The sequence below is a fragment of the Solanum verrucosum genome, unplaced genomic scaffold (genome assembly GCF_900185275.1).
Source record: "Solanum verrucosum unplaced genomic scaffold, falcon-dt-bn FXZP01000114.1, whole genome shotgun sequence".
In the NCBI taxonomy this organism is placed as follows: Eukaryota; Viridiplantae; Streptophyta; class Magnoliopsida; order Solanales; family Solanaceae; genus Solanum; species Solanum verrucosum.
The window spans coordinates 756,049-762,183 of record NW_026020769.1 but is presented as its reverse complement, the minus strand read 5'-3'; the positions used below and the strand labels follow the sequence as shown (position 1 = coordinate 762,183).

Genomic DNA, 6,135 nt, shown 5'->3' with positions numbered 1-6,135 from the left:
GGGGCAGAAGGTGATGCAAATATTGCTGAGGTGAGACTAACAATTTTCTAGTAACATAACCTATAATTTATTTATCTCTTCTACAACACATTACTCCTCAGATCTCTGAAGAAGATAATATTGCTCTAAATACTTTACCAAGTGGGGAAGAAATCAGAAAAGTCATAGTTCCTATGGGCTTGATGGATTCACTAGTTACTTTTATCAGTCATGCTGGGATATTGTAGGCCCAAACATCATTAATGTGGTTCATGCTTTCTTTCGGGGGTCTACTCTTTCTAAAGCCATTACTCATAGTAACTTGGTTCTTTTATCAAAGAAGGATAGGGTCCAATCATTCACTGATTTAAGACCAATTAGTTTGAGTACTTTTATAAATAAAATTATTTCCTGACACATTCATGATAGAACGGTAGATTTTCTTTCTAAATTGATTTCTTCTAATCAATTTAGCTTTGTCAAAAGGAGGAGTATTACAGAGAATGTCTTATTGGCTCAGGAAATAATCTCATAAATAAGGAAGATGGTAATCCTTATAATGTTGTGATCAAATTAGACATGACCAAGACCTATGATAGAGTGGATTGGAGGTTTCTCACTCAAGTATTGAGTAAGATGGGCTTTGATAGTAGGTTTCTTGATATGATTTCGAGGATTGTGGCTAATAAATGGTACTCTATTATAGTTAATGGTCAGACTCATGGTTTCTTTCATTCTTCAAGGGGTGTAAAACAAGGAGATCCTTTGTCTCCTACCATATTTATTCTGTTTGCTGAAGTGTTTTCAAGGGCCCTAAATCATATATTCTCTAATTATGAGTTTAAAAGTTATGAATTGCCTAAATGGAGTGACCAGTTGAATCACTTGCTTATGCAAATGATACAATCATCTTCGCGATAACAAATCTCTACAACTTATAATAGAAGTGTTGCAGTTGTATGAATAATAGTCAGGTCAAATGATTAATAAGGGGAAAAACTTCTGTTGTATGCATTCTAAAACTGCACTTGCTATTGCTCAAGAGGTTAAATGCACTACTGGTTTTCTGAGAGGACAATTCCCACTGATATACTTAGGATGTCCTATAGGTCATGCAAAGATGAAGAAGGTCCATTTTGCAGAGCTGATCCAGAAAATACAGAATAAACAACATATATGTAAAGGTAAATTACTCTCATTTGGGGGGAAATTGTACTGATAAATCATGTTCTTCAGAGTATCCCCATTTACCTCTTCTCTACTATTAACCATCCTAAATGGGTGATTCATAATATTCCAAATATATGAAATTAAACTTTAAATCAAAATACAGTATACAAGCCAACACATATAGACTCCCCATCATCAACCTCGACTTAACAAACACATGAAACATGTACCACATGGTCACAAAAACATATACCAATGCTCTCATGAAATTCACATACAAACTATTAGTGTATTGGCATGGTACCCGAGCCAACCACATGATATCCCGTACCAGGCGTGGTACCTATGTCAATCGAATGGTATCTTGTATCATGTGTGGTACCTGAGCCAACTGTGAGTATTTCATATCAAGCATGGTATCTGAGCCAATCATTCGTCAATCTATATCAATGTGGTACCCGAGTCAACCAACAATCACAAACAACATGCACAATTACAATCACAATGAATAATCACACTCAAAGCCACAAGTAAATTAAAAAGGCTCATTGCATGAGATTGTCAACATGATGCTATTTCATATTCATCCCTTATGAGTTCCCCGCATGCATTGCACAAGTAATACTATAAAGCAGTTAGCATGCAAACATTACATACATTGAAAATAAACAATCATCACCAACCTCGAAACAAGTCTTAATACTCTAAAGAACGTGAGCTTTTCCCTTTTGCAATTCCTTGACGTGTTCTTGGTCTAAAACAATAAATAAACACAACAATCAATGAACAATGACTTAGTTAAACTCCAATTATTACTTAATCCTAATCCTAGATCAATTTCATGATTTCTATCCAATTAGAGCCTTTTCCATCATAATTTCAAGTTAAAACCCTCCCCTAAGATAGACCGCGATAGATTCTAAGGCATGAGAATCAAATTACAAGTTAGGAGAGTAATTAACTTATCTATATCGAAGAGAGCGAATCAGTTGAAAAATATCCTAGGTCGCCTTTACAGTTCCCCAAAATGAGATAACCAAATAATGATTGGTTTTGGGACTTTTCTGCACAAAAACTCGACTAACTCTGTTATAGCAGTTCAACCCACTATAGAGGTTCCGCCATAGCAGGACCACCCGTTATAGTGAGAATTAATTTTCCCGCAATGCAACATGACACCCCCTATAGTAGCTTGCGCAGAACAAAAACTCAGAATTCTCCCCGAAAGTTTCAATTTCTTAACACACTTTTGGACCTTGACATTCTAAACTAACCCCTTCAAGAAAAATTCGATATCGGGAGTTCTACTTACCTGAATTTGATTCTGAAAATCATTAGGGACTCCTTAACACCTTAGCTAGAAGAAAATACAATCCAAGCTTAGACAATATCCCCAATCCCTCCCTAGATTGTCCTAGACCTGATTTTGCTCTGATTTCGTCTTAGACTGGCCTAACCTAAAATTTTCAAGTTACTATCTAAAAAGTTTTCTGAAAATCTTTCACTATTGGTCCATTCATAACGACTATATTTCAATTACTTATTTTGTATTATTCATTATTTTACTATATCTAATTAGTTGATCCTCTTAACTTTAAACCTCACTTATAAAGGCTATATGTCGATCTCTATATTTCAATTATTTATTACTTTCTCCGTTCATTTTTACTTATCATTGTTTGACTTAACACATCCATTAAGAAAAATAATTATTGATATAAGTATTTTATCAAACTATCCTTATTAAATGATGTTTAGTATTAGGTCTTAAAAATAATTTTGAGAATAAGTATTTAATGTTAAGGTAAAAACATGAAAAAAATAATTGTCTTTTTTTCTTGATATGTTTAAAGGAACGTTGTATGCTATTGCCAACCAGTTTGAAGAGACGGGCAATAAAAGCAATTAGTAATTGTTAGATTACCAAATTTAGAAATCACCTCATTAAAGGGTAATTTCCAAGAAACAATCTCCAAGCATTAAAATTGATAACAAAAGCTATGCCACTATGCCAAGCTTTGGTGAGGTCAATGTTGTTTTGGTTGCCACCTGTGTAGAAATTAAATTCAATCTTATCAATTCTTTCTTATTCTAGATCCGCCTTTCTCCAGTGCTTCAAATAATTTTTACCTAAACTATCTGAATGATTTAAAAAGACGATACAAAAAAATATGTAAATGAGAATTTTGCACAATGCATAAAAAGAGCTCAATATAGGAATGACATATTCAATTCAATTTAGCACCATACTGTTTTACATTTTTAAGCAAGAGTGAAAGATGTTGCAGCATTTTCCACAAACTTTTTAGCTCCCTTGAACCATCTCTTGTCACCAGCTTGTGCTTTGCAAATATAAAGTTTGCCATCATTTACTGTGGCTCTGATTAATTGGTGCTTTCCACCTTCATCTCCATCAGCAGTTCTTGTTAATACTGACAAGTAGTAATATTGTTTACCTCCCACTGTTGCACTAGATGTCTTCAATGAGTTTGCAGTTGCCACTGCATCTGATTCAAATCCACCCTGTAGTGTGTGCCAAATCTCATACTAACATATTAACTATTTCACAGTAACATATCATACATTATTTATTTATGATATCCAACGGGATAAACTAAAAACAGACAGATTAAATGTTACTGGCTTGATATCAGAAATAACATTTTATACGACATTGACATTGACATTGACGAACTCTATCGATCAGCTTGGAATATTTCACATTTTACTAATTACTTATATGAAAAGCAATCATTTTACTCTGTTCGATAGCTTAGACTACTCCGAAAACAACATTAGTACATGACTAGCTAAAGAAGCATTAATCATGATGAACTAAAAGAAGTAGTAATATACATAATAACTCACCTCTGAATCAGTTTTTCCAAAGTAAGCTTGTTTTCCAAGCAGATAATCCACCTGCACAGAACGCCAAATCGATGCTTGATCAAACAGAAGTCTTGCAGTTTTCAGTCAATTAAAGTGAAAAAATGCATGCTGAGAGATCTAGAGATATTATGATTAATTACCTGAGAGAGGAACTGTTGTGGTGAACCGTAATCAGTGATGGACTTGTTGTCAGTTGGAGTTATTGTGACAACGACATTGCTAGTGGCGTCAAAGTTATCTTCATATCTAAGAACCTGACCAGGGTACTCTACTTCCTTGCTTGGATTCCATTTCGATGGGATTTGCAGCTTGAATCCATCTCTGTTGTATGGCAAGAAATCGGTGTTTTTCTTTGGTTTCCCAAAAACATTTGCTGCATCACAAATAAATGATTCACAAAGCCTCCCATGTTAATAGGATGGTGTGTGAATTATTATGATCACGTAGACAACATATCTAATGCAAGCATTATTTTCATTTTCAACAAAGAAACATAAATCCTAAAAACCTTGACGGTATATAAAAATGCTCAACTTTGACAACTCATGATAATTTTCTAGACATCACATCGTATATATCCTCGTTATATAGGTGAAATTCTTGACACCTACAAAGATCTCCCATAAATAACAAATGGATAATTAGGCTTTACAAATTGCAAATGTCCATCTTTTAATATTTTGATTCTTGAAAGTCTGTTAACAAAAGGACATGATGGTATAACAACAATATCATATTCCAGAATGAACATATCCATCCCTCTTGGAAAAGAGGAGGTAACAAAAGAGCTGGATTTTATAACGATGATAATAAGTGTTAATAATTGGCTAAGTTTAATACTTGTACATATTTAATAAACTTCTTTAGCAAAAGTGTTACCGGATTCAGCCTAATCTGTGAAGCTAGGCATCATGGACAACGAAAAAAAGGAACTTTTCTTGAGAGGAAATTAAACGGGAAAATGATGTTATTTGTTTCTTCTGGTTGGAGGTTTGGGGGATAGCTTTATTATCATGCATTCTATAAAGAGTTAATGTTGAACTTTTGTTACTATCTACATAAAATTTGACATGAAAACTTGAAAAAATAGAGTAATTATAACGTGCAATACAGAGATACAAGTGGAAACATATTATCTTACTTGTTGTCAAGATTATCCAACAAGACGATATGGAGTTTCATTACCAATATAAGTAACTTTAATTAATATGATAAGTAGAAACAAAGAGTAATAACCTAGCATTTCCAATTAAATGAATTTTAATAAAAGGGTAAATCTTACCGTTTCATTGTGTATATATATATATAAACTAAACTCTATTGTTATACGCATATAGCTCATTTTTCTTTTTAATTAGTCTAAAATAGAATAACATATTTTTGTATTTGATAAATATTGAAGGACACTATTAACATTTTATCCATATTGGGTCCGACTTAATTGGGAAAAAGTCTATAAAGTTGTACATTTTTTAAACGTTATTTTGGAGCATTATAAAATTTTCCCCTATTTTCTTAAAAATTTTCGTGTCTAATTAAATCACATCACAAAATTAGGACAAAAAGAGTGATATTTAAAGTAATTTTACATAGGAAAGTGCAGGAATACCAGATTCTCCATAAGCAGCATCAGCAGGGAAACTTTGGAAGAAATAGAAGCAACACCAATGAGGAGAGTAAGAGCCAATCTACGTGAGACAAAAACATGATCATTGACGTTATCTTGTTGATCCTTTTGGGCACAACAGACCAATTGGTTAGGCTTGAGTGTTGAAACACCACTTAATGGTATATATTAAATGTATTTTAGACAATGGATGATAGTGCAAGAAAAATTGAGTGGACCAAGCCATTGATTACTCTTTTGTTTCTCTTTTTTCTTATATTGAACTTCTTTGTTATTTTCTGCTAAAATGGTGATCTGGGAATGTGTTTCTGGATTTATTCTGTCACATATAAAAGGAAAGTTAATTGGTGCAATTTTGTAAGAGGATTTGAATGTGAAAAAAGGTGGATGTTAGCAAGATTATATATGTGTGATTTCGGGATAAGGTTATTGAGGGTATCATTGGTGCCAAGTGGACATTCTCAATAATT

At 33.2% G+C, this 6,135-nt stretch overlaps 1 pseudogene; it reads right to left on the bottom strand.

Annotated features, from left to right (window-relative positions):
- Positions 1-3,323: 3,323 nt before the first annotated feature.
- LOC125812828 (oxygen-evolving enhancer protein 2, chloroplastic-like) lies at positions 3,324-5,891 on the bottom strand (annotated as a pseudogene).
- Between the last annotated feature and the right edge of the window lie 244 nt (positions 5,892-6,135).